Source organism: Telopea speciosissima, chromosome 1 (genome assembly GCF_018873765.1).
Source record: "Telopea speciosissima isolate NSW1024214 ecotype Mountain lineage chromosome 1, Tspe_v1, whole genome shotgun sequence".
Taxonomy (NCBI): Eukaryota; Viridiplantae; Streptophyta; class Magnoliopsida; order Proteales; family Proteaceae; genus Telopea; species Telopea speciosissima.
In genome coordinates this window covers 49876248-49898034 of record NC_057916.1, presented here as the reverse complement: position 1 = coordinate 49898034, position 21787 = coordinate 49876248, and the positions used below count along the sequence as shown (strand labels likewise).

The following is a 21787-nucleotide window of genomic DNA, read 5'->3' as shown; positions in this document are numbered from 1 at the left end:
AGGGCAACGCTTTCAACTCTAATGTGGGAGGCCCAATAATGGAGGGTTTAGGAATGGAGGTGGATAGGGGTCCAAGAGGCTCCAATGGTGGTTGGATGGCCTCAGATAAGGTGGTATCATCAACAGCTTCCAATTCCTTCATATACTCTTGAAATCTCGAATTAAAATTAATCTCAAATAAAGTCTCAACATCATCGGGGAATCCCTGAAGCATATGCACCTCTTCATCTATATCAGGTTTCTTACCCAACCTAAACACATTAAAGTCCACCGAAGTGTTGTCAAAAGATAATTCCATGACATCAATCCTGCAATTGATTAAAGCATCACTAATAGCAAGGAATGGTCTACCCAAGATGATAGGGATTTGGTCCTTAAAGTTTGTAACAAGTTGAGTATCTAGAATAATGAAATCCACAGGGAATACAAATTCTCCAACCTTAAGCAGAACATCCTCAACCATCCCCTTAGGAACTTTTACTGATCTATCTGCAAGTTGAAGGGTGATTCTAGTGGGTTTCAGCTCACCCAATCCCAATTCTTGGTAGACATGAAAAGGCAGTAGGTTCACACTTGCACCAAGGTCCAATAAAGCATGATTAATAGTGGTGTTACCTATAGTGCAAAATATGGTGGGGCTTCTAGGATCCTTATGCTTGGCTGCTACTGGTTGTGCAATGAGAGAACTAATGTGAGTAGCTAAGAATGCCTTTTTGAGCATATTTGTGGTCCACTTTTGGGTACATAAGTCTTTGAAGACTTTAGCATAAGTGGGGACCTGGACTATAGCATCCAACAAAGGGATGTTCACCTGAACCTGTTTAAAAACATCAAGTATCTTCTCCACAGAAGGAGATTTCTTGCTAACCAACCTATTTGGGAATGGGGCAGGTGGGGTATACATTCTTTCCGGGGTGGTCCTTTTCATTTTCTCAAAAGAATCATCTTTGATTTTCTCAATCAAATCATCTGGAATTTATTCAAGTTCATGAAATGAACCTGGAACAGAAGGCACTACAACGGCCTCATTAGTAGGGGGAGAGTCAATAGGAGTGTGAGATGGTAAAGACGGAGGGGTACTAACCTGTTGATACTCACGACCACTCCATCAAGCATATATTGCATTAATCTGGCTGGAGGGCCCTAGATGTTGTTGACCTTGTACAGCATTGAGCAGAGGAGCTTGGGTACCTTGCTGAATTAAAGCCTGATGTTAAGGATTCAGCTCAGGTTGACTAGGCAATTTCCCTTTTTCCCTCTCATGCATGATTGTAACAAGCTGGGTGAGCTCCTTCTCCATATTATTATGGCTTGTCATGAGGGTTATGCTTTTCTCCAACTCACTGATTCTTGCTGCCTCTCCTATATTAGAAAACCCAGGGGGTTACTGATAAGGTGTAAGGAGAGGTGGCCTAGAAGAATTCATTGGAGGTCCTAAATGAGGACGAGGTTGAAGGGGATGAGGAGACATACTTGGGTTTTGTGGTGCATAATTAAGCCTTTGGAAATCAAGCTGGCCTTGATGGTGAAAGTTAGATTGGCCTGCTTGGTTCCCTTGATTCCAAGAGAAATTAGGGTGATTTCTCCATCCTGGATTGTAAGTGTTGCTATATGGATTATTTTAGAAGAGAGCATTTACATTCTCAATGTTGGAATTACCCACAAAGGTGTTGGGACATTCCTCCATAAGATGACTAGGTGTATGACACCAACTGCACATGGAGACATGGTTGACTTGGTTAACCGGTATAGGCTCTTTAGGAACTATGGATTCCAACCTTTTGATGAGGCTATCTAGTTTGGCTTCTTTGGCTGGTACACCCTCAATGAGGTAACCCTTAGTGGTCCTTTCAGCCTCTTGGGTGGATTCCCACTCCCTAGTCTTATCAGCCAAGTTGGTCAAAAATGTCCAAGCCTCATTCTAATCAGTAAAAGAGGTAAATCCAGTAGGACACATAGACTCTAAAAGTTGCTTCGTCTGAAAGTCAATGCCCTCATAAATGATTTGATAAATTTGCCACAAGTCAATACCATAGTGAGGGCATTCTAACAGGAGATCCTTGAACCTTTCCATGAATCTAGAGAAGGACTCATGTGGTTTCTGCCTAAATTGAAGTATGTCACTCTTGAGTTTATTGGTTTTGTGAAGAGAAAAAATTTTTCTCAAGAAGACAATTGTAAATGGATCCCATGTAGTAATGGAATTAGTCGACAGTCCATAGAACCACTTCTTGGCATGGTCCTTCAGTGCAAAGGTTATGAACCGAAGTCTAACTACATCATTAGATAAATTTTGGACTTTAATCAAAACACAAACCTCCTCAAATTCTCTAAGGAAGAGATAGACATCTTCATTGGCCATTCCATGGAAATGGGGCAACATACTAATGAAGTTGGTCTTGAGTTCATAATTATTTCCTGTAGCAACTGGTAGACTAATGCAGGAAGGTTGTGCAGTCCTGGTAGGATAAAACCTATCCTTAAGAGTCCTAGGCTGAGGTTGGTCAACCATGGTCAAAGGTGGTGGAGCTGATATTTTAACAAGACGGTTAGTTGAGTCACGGGTCCACACTTTAGGCACCTAAACAGATTAAGAAGTCTCCTTTTTTTCTTTTCTTTTTTTATTTTTATTTATTTTAATTATAAAAAAAAATAAAAAGACTAGACAAAAACACTGAAAACACGAGGGAACTCAAGGTAGTTGGTGCATCTGCCCCTCAAAGGTTGAAACAATGATTCCAAAGCTATAAGGTTGCTATATAGGTTGACAGCAAGGGAATCCGTACAGTCTTCAATAGCCACCTACGTGCGACTCCAAGTGGATTCTGATATAGAGTGGAGGACTACTATATGTTTTTGTTTCCAAACAAAAGCACTCACTATATTGCTTTCCTGTTATCAAAGTTGGTCACCTACAAAAATAGGTCACATGCCAATCCAAACCACCCAAATGAGTCAAGGGGTAGTGTCATTGGTGATGAAATCCCATGAGATACACCAAAATTGGCTGGGTTTGGGCATATAAAAAATTTTAGATTGGACGCGCATTCCTTGAAATAGAAGAGAAACAAGATGAGGTTTTTTTTTTTTTTTTTTTGTGAAAAAGAAAAGAAAATAAAGCACTTCGATTCACTTAAAAATAAGAAAAACAAAGTAGACAATTATCTCCCCGGCAACGACGTCAAAAACTTGTTGTGAAAAATTAAGTAACCGTAAGCGCACGGTTTGTCATGTAGCCAACGGGTCGATCACAGGGAGATGGATGCCACTTTACCTTTCCTTTCTTAAGTAAGGCGAAAGTGTACCAAGTTAAGATGTTTAATTAAACTAATGAATCCTAACTCACATGCATCTACGTCCTAACACACATCCATCTAACCTACTATGCATCTAACGCGGATTAACGAAATTGGATGAATCAAAATTACCACAGCCACATACAATCAAAATCTAAGAAATCAAAGAAATAAAACTAACGAATATTGCTTGAATCGGACTGAAGTTGATTGGCTTTCTCTACCACACTTGAATTCGCGTACCAAATCTGAAAAATAAAAATAAAAATTATGAAACTAAGAACTTAATATAGGGCATGAAGATGAGAGTAAAAAAAAAAAAAATTCTAAAAGAATGGAAGAACTAGAGGGGATGAGAGTGAGGATAAAGTAAATAGAATGGAAAAAACAAGAGAATGAGACTAAGAGTAAGGAAAAAAAACTGAATCAATACTCCCTTCTACCAAACTCGTAATTGCATGTATTGATGGATGTAGTTGATGAAGCTTGAATGAACTTGCATGTCTTCCTCTTTCAAGTCTCTAAGTCCTCTCACAAGAATTAGAAACCTAGAACAAGAAAGCTTAAAATAAAAATTAGAAACTAGAAATTAAAGAGATTGCAACCAAATTGAAGAACACTTATTGAATTAAACTAGCATTAATAAGAATTACAACCTTTGAAATCAAATTCATAAAAGCTAACTAGAAACTAAAAGCCAAAAACTAGAGGAAGAAAAAGAAAATTCTCATTAAAATTGAACGCTTGTTACAAACCCAACCCTTGTGTCTTTATAGGGAAGGAGAAAGAAGAGAGAAGAGGAGAGGAAGCCTCCACGGTTTTGGATGGTTCCCTCCTCCAAAAAAACGTTGGAGCTTGGAGAGCCCTTTCCCTCTAAGATAGGTTCTCCTAAGTTATTTCTTACCATTTAAAAAAAGATTACATAAAATATTATCCAAAAAAAAATCGTTGGATGAGATGCTTTCGCTCTTTTTTTTTTTTTTTTTCTCTTTCCTTTTTCTTTTCTTTCTCCCATGATTTGGGCTTATTGATGGTGAGATGAAGGGCTAGGATTAGATCAAGGGGAGGAGAGAGAGATGAAGAGAATTGAGAGAGAGAGAGTCTGTGAGAGATGGGAGAGATTGGATCATGGAGGGCTTTTGGGGAGAGAGGAGATAAATTAGGGGATAGGGATTTTAAGGAGAGATGTGAGAGCCGTGGAAAGGTTTGAAAAAAACAAAACAAAATACAATAATAATAAAAAAAAATTGAAATGGAAAGTGGATGGGAGAGAGCGTGGAAAGGGAGATAAAATAGGGGAGAGAGAGAGAAGAAGTTAGGAAATTGGGAGAGAGAAACGTGAGTGGGAGAGAGTTAAAGAAGTTAGGGAAGAGGGAAAGAGAAACGTGAGTGGGAGAGAGTATGCTTTTTTTAATTTTTTTCTTTTCTCCTCTCCTATCTCTCCTACTATTTCTCCTTTCTTGCTTGTGCAAATCCCATCTTTGCCGCCCACTTTCTAGTCAAACTTCTAATTTGAAATGAAATTCCTCCTTTGTCCTTGGTTGCTTCAGTGAGAATTATTCCCATCCTACCCTTGGTCACATGTGAATAGGTGTATGTCCCATGTGGCTTTTCTCTCTCCTCCAATTGTGAAAAATGCAAAAAGAGGGTAAATGCTTGAGAGGATCTCAACCGTGATCAGAATTGTCTTCTTAGATGTCAAAGATACCCTTAGAAAGTGGTAGATTAGCTTATGCTTGCATTCTAGCTCATTCTTGGCCCATTATTCTTTTCTGGGTCAAAAAGAATAATTGCTTGTGTTGCGTCAAGAAATTGCACCAGAGCGTCCTGTTCCTACAAGACAAGATTAATAGAGAGGGCCGGGCTATGTCGGTGACTCCACTCCGATGCTTAAGTCAGAATCCTTGCAACAGATGAGGATAATGGAATTTAGATGATCGTAGAAGGATGTTACCTCCCTTATTTATGGTGGATCATGGGCAGAATTATGCCCTAACAGGAATGCAAGGTTCTCGAAGTGGAGTGAGTGGGTTTTGGAGTGATTTTAGGGATAATGTTTATCCCCTAACTTCCCTCGCGCCTGATTAGGCGCAATATGGGCAATAATCTTGGGGCACGCTGGTCCATGACAAGCTTTGAGTTAATTAGGTGAAGTATTGAGGTCGCCCTTCCCTGGTATGGGCTAGGTAGCTGTTATTTGGATGGCGACGTAGCGATCTCCCGTAATGGCATGAGTTACGCTATTGCACCGCGCCTCATGATGTATGCCGTTCGTCTAACCTCGCTCTTGGTGAGCTCGATCGGCTCACGTCTGGTATTCGTGGCCTCAGCTTGCTCCTCACATACGCATCAACTCATTCTCATGGAGAGAGATCTCCTGACTTATCATGAGCCCCCCACTCCCTTGGGCATTCAAATCAGGGGAGTTGAATCAATTTAGAACTCTTTGGCATCTGGTCTCGCACGTGCGAACATGATGTTTCGACAGCTGGATATGACTTGACGTTCCATTCATCGGTTGACGCTTGGATTAGGCCATAATGGCGCCTCGATATTGATCATCGTCGTTTGGGCTTGGCGACTTTTGGCATCCCACATACAGGTGGCCATGTGGCCGTAGGTATTATGAGGTCTAGGCTTAATCTATGAGCGCTCGATCTCTGTGGCACCGAGGTACCCATTGGTGGTTGGACACGTGTCGTGGGTCTTTATGATGCCTCGGGTATGCCCAACGTCCTTCATCCTCGGCCCTTCGATGGGTTTGGCCCTTGATCGTTGGATCTGGATGGTTCTTCTTCCTCTTTTAGCCTATAAATTGAGGCTTCCCTCCCTTCAGCGTTTCTTATTGCTGCTACAAGATTTTGAGGTTCCTGTTTCCTTCTTCTTCTTCTTGTTCTTCATTCTGATGCTCTGACATTCTCGCTGGTTACTCGCCAGTGTCTCAGTCAACTCCTGTGCCACGAGCTCGTGTTGTGCTCTTCTGCTTGAGCCTTGCCTTTTACTTTCTACGAGCTTCGTTCTCTGCTTTTGCCAATTTTCCTCAATAAGTCTCCCGTTATCATGTCTTCTTCTTCTTCTCAGCCAGAGCCCAATGGGGTTTCCAGTGAAGCCTCGAGAATGAGTGGGGGCTCTGACCCCGAAGTAAGCTCTGAGAGGACCCAGGAGGAGCGATCTGCGCTCTTTGGGTCAAAGCATTTTGCCGCCAAATATGACCATTTGGCCCGTTCTTCGTCTACTTACCCTAGCGGGGGCACCCTGACCCTGACTGAGGCCTTGGAGGAGCGAACTACAGAGGGCGGTGAGGCTCACAACGAGGAGGAAGAGGGGAGTTCTGTCTCTAACGCCCCTGAGGAGGGCACCACTAGGGTGGAGACCTATCAGAGCACTCTGACCGAGAGCTCTCTGATAGCTCTAAGGGACCAGTATGGGCTCCCCAAGGAAGTGTGCACCTGGGTGCCAACCCCAGAGGAGAGGGCAAACACTCCACACCCTAAGACTATGTGTTTGTACGAGGTCACATTTCAGAGTGGCCTCCGTCTGCCCATTCACCGTTTCATGGTGGAGGTCCTTCGCCACTACACCCTTTCTCCAGGTCAGCTAGTGGCAAACTCTTGGAAGCAACTCTTTGGCTTCTGCATGTTCTTTACCTAACTCGGTCGTAGGCCATTGTGGGCCATCTTTGCTTTCTTTTTTATGTTGAAGAAGACTTCAGACGAGTGGTACTACTTGGCATTCCATGGTCTGAAGGGGCCGTTGAGGGCCGTGCGCTTTATAAGCCACATGCCCTAGTCTGCTAAGAAGTGGAAGGATCGCTTTTCTATGTGAAGACCCCTTCAAAGCAGAGTGGGAGAAGGTCCGATTGAGGACCGTGAATGCTGTCCCCGTGCTGAGCCAGTAAGACCAGGATTCTCTCAGCTTGTTCATGCAGGGCGAGGCCTTTGACTTGCGCGAGCTAAAGAACGAGGATCTACTGGTCAGGCATGGTCTGAGCTCAGCTCGAGGTGAGTGTCTTTGCCTTTAATATTACCTTTTCTTTTCTTATATACTTTCATGAGCCGAGCTTCTAACTTGTGTTTTCTTTGCTTTCCTAGTAAACTTTAAAGTAAACCCAAGGTTGCTCTGCTCCAACGTGGTGGAGGACAAGAAAAAGGTGCTTGATGTGTAGGCCCAGCGCTCTAAGGGGATCGTTATCGGGGGCTCTTCCAAAGCTCTTCCGAAGGAGAAGGAAGTGCCCCCTCCGATTTTGCCACCTAAAGTCCCTCTGAAGGACAAGCGGCCCCAGGATGATGTGGTTGACCTCGAGTCACTCGTCATGAGGACTGCCCTGGAGAAGGATGCCCCTGAGAAAGCCCCCTGGACACTAACCAGGGAGATGTTGATGGAAGCTTGTCCCAGACCTCTGGGAAGGGGAGACGCCAGCTCAACTTTCGATGGAATGTCTTCGAGGGTGACTCAGCCTTCACCGATCTGAAGGTCACCAAAGAGATGATGGACTACGGCCTTCCTCTGGATTTGGTGGTCGTTCATGAGCTCCCGAGCATTGAGCTGGCGAACTCATTCGCTACGGAATTTGCGAGGGTAACCTTTTATTCTTATCATGCTATCTTTGTTCCTACTGTAACTTGAACATTTTTTGATATGGTGCTATCTTTCCAGGTCTCCTGTAAGGTGAGCGAGATCTGACAACGGATGGAGGCCCTCGTCAAACTATACGAGGAAGAGAAGAAGAGGCGGAAGGCTATGGAGGAGCAAGCACTGGACGCCGGGACCAGAATCTCAGAGCTGGAGTCTAAGGCCAAGGATCAGGAGGAGACGGTCAAGATTCTGACGGGGCGCAAGGATGAGCTGGAACAGGAGCTCGCCCTAGAGAAGAGGAAGGTCGTGGGCTTCCCGAAGGACCTGGTCGACCAGATGGCAAACGAGGCAAGGTCCATTGAGAGGGTAGTCGAGGTGTTCAAGGTCTCAAAGGAGTTGCACGACTTCATAGCTGAGAAGGTCGATGAGGGCTACAAGGTTGGCGTGGGTGACACTGTTTGCTACGTCTTTAAGGAGACCCCCGGCTATAATTTTTCAAAGTTCAAGTATTATGCTCCTCCTGCGCTAGAGTCTCCAGACCAGGACGTCCTTGCTGATGTCGCTTCTCCTGCCCTTGAAGATCCTGCGGCTCCAAGCGACCTCCCCGTCTTGGGCGACCTTCCCACCTTGGGCAGATCCCCCTGCTCCTGACCCAGCTCTCCCAACCGATGTGGCTACTGCTTCAGACCCTCCCCCAGCTCAAAGTTGAAGAGCTATGTACTTTTTTTTATGCTGCTTCTTTTTTTTTTTTTTTTCAAATGTAAATATTCGGCCTCCATCAATAAAGAATCTTTTTCTCAATGTTGAGTACTTTTCTTTATTTCTCGAACATCACAGATCACTTTCCTTAGAGGATGAGCTTTGTGCCAGTCCCAAATGCTGGTGTCAAACCCTGCCCCTGACTGACTGGAATATTGACTGAAGGACAGGAACCCCTGACATGGCATCCAAGCACACTATGGAGTATCACTCCAGTGATTGAATTTGATGAAGAAACCCTGTGAATGTCTTCCTATATACCTATCAGAAGATAGACAGCTGATCCCTATAATTGTACAACTCACATCATAATGTATTGCCTGAACTCCAGGTAATCTCTCCTCTCCATACATGTGGGCCCCACACTTGAAAATGAGTGCAAAAGACCCTGAGTGGCATGTGGGTGTAAGGCCCTGACCCTGGGTCAAACCCCTATCCAAGCCCACACAGAATCAACTGTGCTAAAATCTCTGGGCGATGCAGACATCACCCAGAGTGGGAAATTGTTGTTTTTCTATAATTTGGTCTGTGGGGACCACCCATATTAGACATGGGCACCCCCATAGGTTGAGGGAAGTCTGAGGAACCACCTCATACCCTTGGATCATTGTGGACCCCACCTGAGTGCTCAGAATGGCTGTGAATGCAGTAAAAAATGCATTCTCAAAATAGGCCTTAGCAGCCAAATAGGCCCTAGTCAAGGGCTGGGCTACAAATAGGAGTGTCTTGGGTTCATTTAGAACCCTTAGCACTATTGAACCATGGAGGGAAGGAGAAGAAAGAAAAGAGAGAAAAGAGAAGGAGAAGAAGAAGAAGAAAGAAAAGGAGGAGGAAGAGAGCAGTCCTGCCTCCAAGGCCTGGATTCGAGCAGTCCTAGACCTGTTTAGGTATAGAATCTAAACTCATACCCCTGCTCCCTTGCTGTTACTGTTCATCCTTGTATTTGTTTGTGTTTTGATGGATTTCTGGCCACTAGCAGCCTAGAACAACTGGGGGCTGCCATGGACCCTCTCAGATCCACCATGCAAACCTGATGCGTGGAAAATCTGAGGTTTTTATGATGATTTCTGTTGCTGTTTTACAAGTCTGGAACCGAAACCTGGGCTGTGCCTGGCTGTACTGTCCTGTTACACTAAGAACAGGTTGTTTGAGGTCCTGATTGCATGCTCTGACTGCATCGAACCTAACCCTAGGTAATAGCAGCCTTGGATTACTGTTGTACATACAAATCCAACGTTGCATGCAGTCAAAAGCCTGATTTGCAAGTGAAGATACCCTGGGTAAACTATTCACTGGGCTGTTTGGGCAGCTCCTTGTAGCCAAGTGGTGGGCCCAAGTGAAAATCCACAAGGACCAGTACAAAGTATACCCCTAGGGGTCCAAAATGACCTAACATGCATGGGGTGAGGATCCATGTACTGCCCATAGTTCAAAACCTTGGAATCTCAACTTGATTCCGGTGATTCCGGTCTTACAATCTCTGGGCGAAGTAGACATCACCCAGAGACATCACCCAATGAAAGAAACCTTACTGGATTGATGAACTGACCATGGGATCTTCACCCATAGGCCATGGAACTGTGTAGGGAGGTGGAAAATGACCAAAATGCCTCTCCCCACATCTATCCACATAAATGAACACCTTGGGAACCCAAGTGGGCCTCGTAGGACTTGGAAACCCTATTTGTGATGGTCCTGCAACACTGTCAAGTTGGGGACTATACTGTGACACTAAAATGACCTAGAAGCATGTACCACTATGGAAAATGACCAATCTGCCCCTAGGCCACCATCTCTGGATGATGCACCGGGACATAGGCCTAAGGCCCAGTGCAAGGCCCAGAGAATTCCAAGTGATGACCAACTGTACACCGAGTCAACCCAGTGAGCTTACATCAAACCCTAGGACATCCAAAAATAGTTTGGAATACTAAATGATAAATTTCTGATTTATATCTAGGATTTGATCCCGCGCTCGAGACCTACAGCCAGACTGCAATCGAAACTGAAACTACAACTAAATTTCTAGAACCAGACCCAGGTGAGTGAAATGTTATCGTGTATGTATGTGTAACAACATTAATTATGCCAGCAATTTAATTCTTTAAATATGATGCTGTGTTATTTATTGAATTAAAATTTCTCAATTATTACACATCGTGTGACTGTTGATCAACACTGCTTGAATATATCATGATGAATGTGATTGTTAGACTAGATGCCGTAGTCGGCTTGAAAATGAGGCCGGTGGTAGCCTGTAGTATGGGATACGGTTGATACCGCCAAACTCATACGACGCCATATAGACATGGGGCTAGCATTTCATCACCTGTGCTACGCACCCTTGCCAACAGGGGTTAAGGTGTTGGATAACTATGAGGACTATCGTAAAACCTCGGGCGTTTACACCGGGAAGCCTCCGCACAGCTGGGATGCCCCAGGGCAAATTTGCCAGGAAGCCTCGGTCTAAAAGCTTGGGAAGCACCGAAAGGTGAATTATGGCTATATGCCAAACAAAGTTTATGCACTGGTAAGGTGAAATGATATTGAGTCGGTTACCTCACAAGTTCAATCTAGATGGCCGGTCGGGCTGACCTGGTGTTTAAGTTAAAATAAAACCGCAAGCGTACGGGTCAATCGTAGCTACGGGTCGAACACGAGGAGATATACGCCACTCTATTTAACTAACTTAAAAGTAATGCAAAGTGAACCAAATTAAAGTGTTAAATTAAACTAATTAAATAAACGAAAATCAATGCATCCTAACTCATAAGCATCTAACAAAATTAAGGGATTTAATTGGCGTCCTAACACATGAGCATCTAACCTATCAAAGTAAAGCGAATTGAAAGGAATAAAAATGCAGCTACACATACTAACCACATAAAAAGAAATAAGGGAATAAAAATGCATCCATAAACCACAACCATATAAAATTAAAATAAAAGAAATAGAGGGGGAAGAAGAAGAAGATAGAGAGAGATAGAGGAGATGGAGAATGAGATTGAGAGTTTAGATAGTAAAACCTGGATGTGCTTGCATGAATGTAAATGAAAAGCTTGAATACTTGCATAAACTTACCATGGCCTCCTCTTCTAAATCTTCAAGTCTTGTCATCAACTTAAGAACTTAGACTAGAAGGCTTAAAACCTAAACTAGAATTAAGAAATTACAACCCAATTGAAGACTTAAATTGAAATTAAAGCATAAACTAAACCTATTATAACCATTAACTAAAAATTATAAAAGCAAACTACAACTTAGAAAAGCCAAAAATCACAAATTAGAAGGACAAGAAGAGAAGAAATTTCACTAAGTGAATGAGCCAATTTTTACAAGAGAGGTAGGGGTATTTATAGGTGGAAGAGAGGAGAAGAGAGAAGATGGAAGTGTAGGAGAAATATTCCCTAAGAAAAGAGAATATTCTCTTGTCTTTCCTCTTTTACAATGCCTTGAATCCTAAGAAAAAAGAAAAAAATAGAAAGAAGAAGAAGAGAAGATTGTTTACATAGACCCTCTATTTCTAGAAAAATAAACTTCCAATTCTAACAAGTGCTTCCTTTTCTTTGTAGATATCTTCTCCAAGCAATAAAATCAAAGCATCTTTGATTTTTCAACCTTCCATAGATGAGAAAATATAAATCTATCCCAAGTAGAATTCCAGAAGTGCCATTGAGAAGTTGGAGGAGAGAGAGAGTAAGGGTGATGACTAGGATTCCTTCAAGAATAAATAAAATACCCATTCTGTCCTTCAAAAAACGTGGAGCATGGGGTGCTTATATAGGTCTCACCATTGTGTTCCTTGCGAAAAATCACACAAAATAGATCCAAATTTCATCCAATTCGGAGTTGGGGAGCCCAAGATATCTCAAGTTGAAGTTGGACTGTCCAGAGCCTTCCAAATGGAATCTTTTGGGTACGGTAAAGTAACTTCTGATAATTGCATTAAGACCCCTAAAATCCGAACTTCCACTTCACTTTGTCCCCATCCGACTGTCAATAATTATAAATAAACCTCTGCAGACCATTTTCACGCGTCGTTACGGAAACGGCCATAACTTCTTCGTTTCAACTCGGAATTAAGTGCCGTTTGAACCATTGCGAAGTTGACTCGATGGGCTATGCATCCATTTACACTTCTAAAAAGCTTAAAAATATCTCCTTAGCATCATCTCCTTCATTTTCACAAGAATTCACCTAAACCCTGAAAAGCACAAGAAAGCACCGAGTAACTCTGTCCAATGTGGTAAAATGTATAATTTATGCCCTAAAATTTCACACATAAATGTGCTCATTAGATTCCCCCACACTTGAACGTTACTTGTCCTCAAGTAAAGCAAAAATAAAAACTAACCTAGAATGCAGAAAATCCTAACTCACTTTCGTAGGAATCATGGTTGCACTTAGCATGTGCAACAAGCCTTTAAACCCCTAGGTTACCCTTAGTGGACGAGTTGTGTCTCGTGGGTGTTTACAGTGAATATACACCCAAAATTCAATTGAAATTAAATGCTGTAAATTTTAATCATGGCATAAGTAGGACAGTGCACATAATCCCAAAAAGTGTTCAACTAATGATCAAGGAGCCAAAGGTTCCCCCACACTTGAATTTTATCACCCCACATCAATTCAAGTAACAAGCATGCATCAAATTCAAGGGATCTCCCCATATTTTCTGAACACTACTCACCTTCAAGTAAACCCCCCATAGCATCGATGGAACCAAAGACTTAGGCATTGAGTATTGTTGACCATATTTTTTTTTAGGTATTAAGGCAAAAGTTTTTTTTTTCTTTTTCAACCACAAACTCTATTTCTACTCCACTACTGTTCTCTGAATGATATGGTGGAGCATACACCAGACACCCAAATACTTGGTAGCTTCGCTTTTTGCATATATCCATAAGACATTGAGACATTGATGCAAGAGTTTTTTTTTTTTTTTTGAGTTTCCTTCCAAGGAATTTCGATCAAGTCACCCTGCTTCATGAGGCACAGTGCCCTGTCTAGTCCTAAGGAATTCCACTTTCTTTTCTGTTCCTTGTTTTTTTTTTTTTTTTTTTTTTTTTTTCATTCACTTCCACTTTCATGCCTTGCCTTGCCACAAACAAATTGGTCTCAACTACTAGCCAAAAGATCAAAGGGGTCCATAAACACATAGAGGAATCTAACCATCACATGAAGTAGCACTCATATTTTTAAACTCAATCCCCATCACCGGATACAAACCAAATACCATCCTTGAAAAGGGATTTTTTTATTATTTCACATGCTAGGAGGGCACCTAATTCCCTCTCACTCTCGCTTTGCAAATCGAAGAGACTTATGCACATACCCAAAAACTATCGCCACAATCAAAATTCACAAAATTCAAAATTCACAAAATTCACAATTAAAGTCCAACACACCCCCCACACTTAATTCATGCAGTGTCCTCAATGCATGCAGAAAAAAAAGAATAAGGATAAGGGAGGGGATACATACCAGGATATCAGGGGTCAAGGTAAAGAGGCTCATGGAGATTCATGACCTCTTCGTCAACTAGAGTAGGCATCTCTATGTACGGCTTCAATCTTTGGCCATTGACCTTGAAAGTAGCTCCTGTACTTGGATTGAGGACTTCAACAGCCCCATGAGGATAAACTTTTTGAACAATATAGGGGCCATCCCATCTAGAACGCAGCTTACCGGGAAAGATATGCAAACGAGAATTGTACAACAAAACAATCTGGCCTACCTAAAAAGATTTTCTCAAAATATGCCTATCATGGAAAGCCTTGATTTTTTCCTTGTAAATTCGGGCATTCTCATATGCCTCATTCCTAAGCTCTTCCAACTCAGATAGTTGGAGTTTCCTATGGGCACTTGCAGTGCGTAGGTCAAAGTTAAGCTTCTTGATAGCCCAAAAGGCCTTGTGCTCAATCTCTATAGGTAAGTGACATGCCTTTCCATACACCAGACGGTACGGAGATTGACCAAGATCGGTCTTGAAGGCTGTCCTATGGGCCCACAATGCATCTACCAATCGGTTAGACCAATCCTTGTGGTTCGGGTTGATGGTTTTCTCAAGAATTTGCTTGATCTGCCTATTTGAAACCTCAACCTGGCCACTGGTCTGGGGATGGTAGGGTGTGGCCAACTTATGGACGATACCATACTTTTTTATGAGGGCCTCAAAAGGCCGATTACAAAAATACTTGCCCCGATCACTAATGAGAGCCCGGGGAGTACCAAAATGGGAGAAGATGTTCTCCTTCAGAAATTTCACAACCACCTTGTGGTCATTGGTCTTACAAGCAACTGCCTTAATCCATTTGGACACATAGTCCACAGCAAGTAATATGTACAGGTTACCAAAAGAGTTAGGGAAAGGCCCCATGAAATCAATACCCCATATATCAAACACCTCAACCACCAGAATTGGGTTGAGGGGCATCATATTTCTCTTAGTAAGACGCCCTAAGGATTGGCATGAAGAACATGCCCTGCAATAAGTAAAAGCGTCTTTAAATAGACTAGACTAATAAAATCTACACTGTAAAACTTTGGCCGCAGTCTTATTAGGCTCAAAATGGCCTCCACAAGCCTGATCATGGCAAAAAGATAAGACAGATTGTTGCTCATGATCAGGGACACATCTTCGGATTATTTGATCCGGGCAGGTCTTAAAAAGATAAGGATCATCCCAAAAGAAATACTTAACTTGTGAAAAGAAACGATTCTTATCTTGGGTGGACCAATGTGCAGGTGTCACACCCGTAACCAGATAATTAATAATGTCAGCAAACCAAGGTTCACTAGATACTGCCATCAGATACTCATCAGGAAAATTCTCGTTGACTGGAGAATCAACAGTCAAGGAATTAGGCAGCCGGGATAGATGGTCTGTAACCAAATTTTCACACCCTTTCTTATCCCTAATTTTAAGATCAAATTCTTGTAACAAAAGGACCCACCTAATGAGGCGAGCCTTGGTATCTTTCTTCTACACAAGATATTTGATAGCTGCATGGTCAGTATAAACAATCACATGTGATCCAACTAAGTAGGGCCTAAACTTCTCTAAAGTAAACACAACAGCTAAAAGTTCTTTCTCAGTGGTGGTATAATTAAGCTGTGCATCATTAAGAGTCCTACTTGCATAATAAATCACATGGGACAATTTATTGATTCTTTGCCCAAGAATAGCCCCTATAGCAAAATCAGAGGCATCACATATAAGTTCAAATGAAACTGTCCAAATTGGAGCTTGAATAATGGGGGTTGAAGTCAACGCTCTTTTCAATTGCTCAAAACTATCATGACACTCAGAAGAGAAATCAAATGGGCAGTCCTTTGCCAAAAGAGAGGTGAGAGGTCTAGCTATCTGGCTAAAGTCCTTGATGAATCTCCTATAAAAACCTGCATGACCAAGAAAAGATCTAATGTCCTTTACACTCTTGGGTGGTTGTAAATTGGCAATAAGGTCCACCTTAGATCTATCAACCTTGATCCCTTCTTTGGACACAATGTGACCAAGAACTATACCTTGCTTTACCATGAAGTGGCACTTCTCCCAATTCAGGATCAAGTTCTTTTCTATGCATCTTTTAAGAACCAAAGAGAGATGATGCAAGCAATTAGAAAAAGTAGAGCCGTGAATAGAAAAATCATCCATAAATACCTCTAGGAAGTGCTCTACCATATCAGAAAAGATACTCATCATGCACCTTTCGAATGTAGCAGGGGCATTGCAAAGCCCAAAAGGCATACGCCGGTAAGCAAAGGTTCCATAAGGGCATGTGAAAGTGGTCTTGTGTTGGTCCTCTAGAGCAATAGGAATTTGGTTATAGCCTGCATAACCATCAAGAAAACAATAATATTCATGGCCAGCTAGTCTCTCTAACATCTGATCAATAAAAGGTAAGGGAAAGTGGTCCTTCCAAGTTGCCGCATTCAATTTCCTATAGTCAATGCACACTCTCTATCCCGTTTGGATACGGGTTGGAATCAACTCATTATTAGCATTCTCAACTATAGTGACTCCTCCTTTCTTAGGCACAACCTGCACAGGACTCACCCATTGGCTATCAGAAATAGGATAAATGATGCCATGATCCAAGCATTTTAGGATCTCTTTCTTGATTGCCTCTTTCATCACAGGATTAGCCCTCCTTTGGGGTTCCCTAGAAGGTTTGGAACTCTCCATCAGATGTATATGATGTTGAACAATGGAGGGGCTAATACCTTTGATGTCAAACATGGTCCAACCTATGGCTTCCTTATTGTCCTTTAGAAGCTTAATCAACTCTTCTTCCTGAATAGAAGTCAAATCAGAAGCAATAATAACAGGAAGAGTATGATCATGTCCTAAGAAGACATATTTGAGGTTGGAGGGCAATGCCTTCAACTCTAATGTAGGGGGCTCAATAATAGAGGATTTGGGAATGGAAGTGGATAGGGGTCCAAGGGGCTCCAAAGGTGGTTGGATGCTCTAGACCTCAGATAAGGGAGTATCATCAACACCCTCCAATTCTTGCATACATTCTTGAAATCCCGAATCAAAATCAATCTCAAAGAACGTATCAATATTATCGGAAAATCCTTGAAGCATATGCACCTCTTCATCTATGTCAGGCTACTTGCCCAACCTAAACACATTGAAGTCAACAGAAGTATTGCCAAAAGATAATTTCATGAGACCATTCCTGCAATTGATTAAAGCATTACTAGTAGCTAGGAATGGTCTACCCAATATGATTGGGATTTGGTCCTTGAAGTTGGCAGTGGGTTGGGTATCTAAAACAATAAAATCTACAGGAAAAATAAATTCCCCAACCTTCAACAGGACATCCTCAATCATTCCCTTAGGAACTTTAACCGACCGATCTGCAAGTTGAAGAGTAATTTTGGTCGGTTTCAGTTCTCCTAATCCCAGTTGTTGGTAGACATGAAAAGGTAAGAGGTTCACACTTGCACCAAGGTCCAATAAGGCATGATCAATAGTAGTATGGCCTATAGTGCAAGAGATGGTGGGGCTTCCCGGATCCTTATGCTTGGCTGCTACTGGCTATGAGATTAGAGAACTAATGTTAGCAGCCAAGAATGCCTTTTTGGGCACATTGGTGGTCCGCTTTGGGTGCATAAGTCTTTGAGGACTTTAGCATAAGCGGGGATCTGGGCAATAGCATCCAACAAGGGGATATTTACCTGAACCTGTTTGAACATATCCAATATCTTCTCCACAGAAGGAGACTTCTTGCTAACCAACCTATTTGGGTAAGGGGCAGGTGGGGTATAAATTCTTTCAGGGTTGGTCTTTTTAACTTCCTCAACAGAATCCTCTTTGGTTTTCTCAACCAAATCATCTGGTATATCTTTAGGTTCATCAGATGAACCTGAAACAGTAGGCACTTCAATGGCCTCTTCAGAAGGGGGAGAGTCAATAGGAGTATGAGATGATAAAGACTGAGGTGCACTAGCCTATTGATACTCACGGCCACTCCTTAAAGCATAAACAACATTTACCTGTCTGGAGGGCCCTTGGTGCTGTTGGCCTTGTGCAACATTGGTTGGAGGAGCTTGGGTACCTTGCTGAATATGAATCTGATGGCTAGGATTTGGCTCAGGCTGGCTAGGTAACTTCCCTATTTCCCTCTCATGCAGGATTGTGACAAGCTGGGTGAGTTGTTTTTCTATGTTATTGTGGCTTGTCATGAGAAGAGCTATCTTGTTGTCCATCTCATTCAGTCTTGTTGCCTCTCCTATATTGGTAAACCCTGGGGGTTGCTAATAAGGTGCAAGGAGAGGAGGCCTAACAGAATTAATAGAAGGTCCTGGATGAGGACGAGGGGCAAAGGGGTTAGGAGACATTCCTTGGCTTTGTGGTGCATAGTTGGTCCTTTGGGCACCAACCTGGCCTTGATGGTTAAAGTTGGATGGGCCTGCTTGGTTCCCTTGATTCCATGAGAAATTGGGGTGATTTCTCCATCCTGGATTGTAAGTATTGCTATATAGGTTATTTTGGTAGAGAGCACTTACATTCTCAGTGCTGAAATTGCCCACCAAGGTGTTGGGGCATTCCTCAGAAAGGTGTCCAGGGGTTTGGCACCAACTGCATACCGACACATGATTGACCTAGTTGACCGGATTAACTGGTATAGACTCTTTAAGAACTATGGACTCCAACCATTTTATAAGGCTATCAAGTTTGGCCTCCTTGGCTGGCATAACCTCAATGAGATACCCCTTAGTGGTCCTTTCAGTCTCTTGGGAAGATTCCCATTCCCTAGTCTTATCAGCCAAGTTGGTTAAAAATGTCCATGCATCATTCTCCTCAGAAAAAGAAGTAAAGCCTGCTGGACACATAGACTCTACAAGTTGCTTAGTTTGATAATCAATACCCTCATAAATAATTTGGCATAGCTGCCACAAGTCAAAACCATGGTGAGGGCATTCTAAGAGGAGGTCCTTGAATCTTTCCATGAATTTAGAAAAGGACTCATGTGGTTTCTGCCTGAACTGGAGGATGTCACTTTTAAGCTTATTGGTCTTGTGAAGAGGGAAGAATTTTTTCAAAAAGACAATGGTGAACTCATCCCATGTATTAATGGAGTTTGTTGGCAGTCCATAGAGCCACTTCTTGGCCTGGTCTTTCAGGGCAAAGGGTATAAACCTAAGCCTAACTGCATCATCAGTCAAATTCTAGACCTTAATTAGAACACAGACCTCCTCAAATTCCCTAAGGAAGAGATTTGCATCCTCATTAGCCATCCCATGGAAATGGGGTAGCATGCTGATGAAGTTGGTGTTGAGTTCATAGTTATTCCCTGTAACAATAGGCAGACTAATGCATGAGGGCTGTGCAGCCCTGGTGGGGTAAAACCTATCCTTAAGAGTCTTGGGTTGTTGGTCACCCATGGTCAAAGGTGGTAGAGAAGGTGGTCTTCTAATAAGACGATTACTTGAATCACGAGTCCACACCTTAGCCACCTAAATAAATATGAGGTCTCCTTTAGAAAAATTAAAGAAAAATAAAACACTTAAAAAAAAAAACTAGAAACAAGAGGGACCCCAAGGTAGATAGTGCATCTCTATCCCTCAAAAATTGAAACAATGGTTCAAAAGCTGTAAGGATGCCATATAGGTTGACAGCAAGGGAACCCGTATAGTCTTCTATAGCCACCCACGTGCGACTCCAATATGGATTTTGATGTAGAATGGAGGTCTACTATACGTTTATGTTTCCAACACTCTCACTATGTCGCTTTCCTGTTATCAAGAGTGGTCACCTCCAAAGATAAGTCACATGTCAATCCACCCAACCAAGTCAAGATGTAGCGTCATAGGTAACTTAATCCTATGAGGGACACCAAAAGATGGAGGGTTGAAGCATATAAAGGACTTTAGATTGGGCGCACACTATTTGAAACAGAAGAGAAACAAGAAGAGGTTTTCAAAAATTGATTTTTTTTTTTTTTCAAAAAAAAAAGAAGAGAAAATAATAAACTAAAACACTTCGAACTACTTAAAAATCAGATAAATAAAATGGACAATAATCTCCCCGGCAACGGCGCCAAAAACTTGTTTAAGTTAAAATAAAACCGCAAGCGTACGGGTCAATCGTAGCTACGGGTCGAACACGAGGAGATATACGCCACTCTATTTAACTAACTTAAAAGTAATGCAAAGTGAACCAAATTAAAGTGTTAAATTAAACTAATTAAATAAACAAAAATCAATGCATCCTAACTCATAAGCATCTAACAAAATTAAAGGATTAAATCGGCGTCCTAACACATGGGCATCTAACCTATCAAACTAAAGCGAATTGAAAGGAATAAAAATGCAGCCACACATACTAACCACATAAAAAGAAATAAGGGAATAAAAATGCATCCATAAACCACAACCATATAAAATTAAAATAAAAGAAATAGAGGGGGAAGAAGAAGAAGATAGAGAGAGATAGAGGAGATGGAGAATGAGATTGAGAGTTTAGATAGTAAAACCTGGATGTGCTTGCATGAATGTAAATGAAAAGCTTGAATACTTGCATAAACTTATCATGGCCTCCTCTTCTAAATCTTCAAGTCTTGTCATCAACTTAAGAACTTAGACTAGAAGGCTTAAAACCTAAACTAGAATTAAGAAATTACAATTCAATTGAAGACTTAAATTGAAATTAAAGCATAAACTAAACCTATTATAACCATTAACTAAAAATTATAAAAGCAAACTACAACTTAGAAAAGCCAAAAATCACAAATTAGAAGGAGAAGAAGAGAAGAAATTTCACTAAGTGAATGAGCCAATTTTTACAAAAGAGGTAGGGGGTATTTATAGGTGGAAGAGAGGAGAAGAGAGAAGATGGAAGTGTAGGAGAAATATTCCCTAAGAAAAGAGAATATTCTCTTCTCTTTACTCTTTTACAATGCCTTGAATCCTAAGAAAAAAGAAAAAAATAGAAAGAAGAAGAAGAGAAGATTGTTTACATAGTCCTTCTATTTCTAGAAAAATAAACTTCCAATTCTAACAAGTGCTTCCTTTTCTTTGTAGATATCTTCTCCAAGCAATAAAATCAAAGTATCTTTGATTTTTCAACCTTCCATAGATGAGAAAATATAAATCTATCCCAAGTAGAATTCCAGAAGTGCCCTTGAGAAGTTGGAGGAGAGAGAGAGTAAGGGTGATGACTAGGATTCCTTCAAGAATAAATAAAATACCCATTCTGTCCTTCAGAAAACGTGGAGCATGGGGTGCTTATATAGGTCTCACCATTGTGTTCCTTGCGAAAAATCACACAAAATAGACCCAAATTTCATCCAATTCGGAGTTGGGGAGCCCAAGATATCTCAAGTTGAAGTTGGACTGTCCAAAGCCTTCCAAATGGAATCTTTCGGGTACAGTAAAGTAACTTCTGATAATTGCATTAAGGCCCCTAAAATCCGAACTTCCGCTTCACTTTGTCCCCATCCGACTGTCAATAATTATAAATAAACCCCTATAGACCATTTTCACGCGTCGTTACGGAAACGGCCATAACTTCTTCGTTTCAACTCAAAATTAAGTGCCGTTTGAACCATTGCGAAGCTGACTCGATGGGCTATGCATCCATTTACACTTCTAAAAAGCTTAAAAATATCTCCTTAGCATCATCTCCTTCATTTTCACAAGAA

General features: G+C 41.7%; 1 non-coding gene across 1 annotated transcript; it reads left to right on the top strand.

Annotated features, from left to right (window-relative positions):
- The first annotated feature begins 2027 nt into the window (after window positions 1–2027).
- On the top strand, window positions 2028–2134 carry LOC122649330. The gene has a single exon (XR_006331289.1). It is a non-coding gene; the product is annotated as a small nucleolar RNA R71 (small nucleolar RNA).
- The last annotated feature ends 19653 nt before the right edge of the window (window positions 2135–21787 follow it).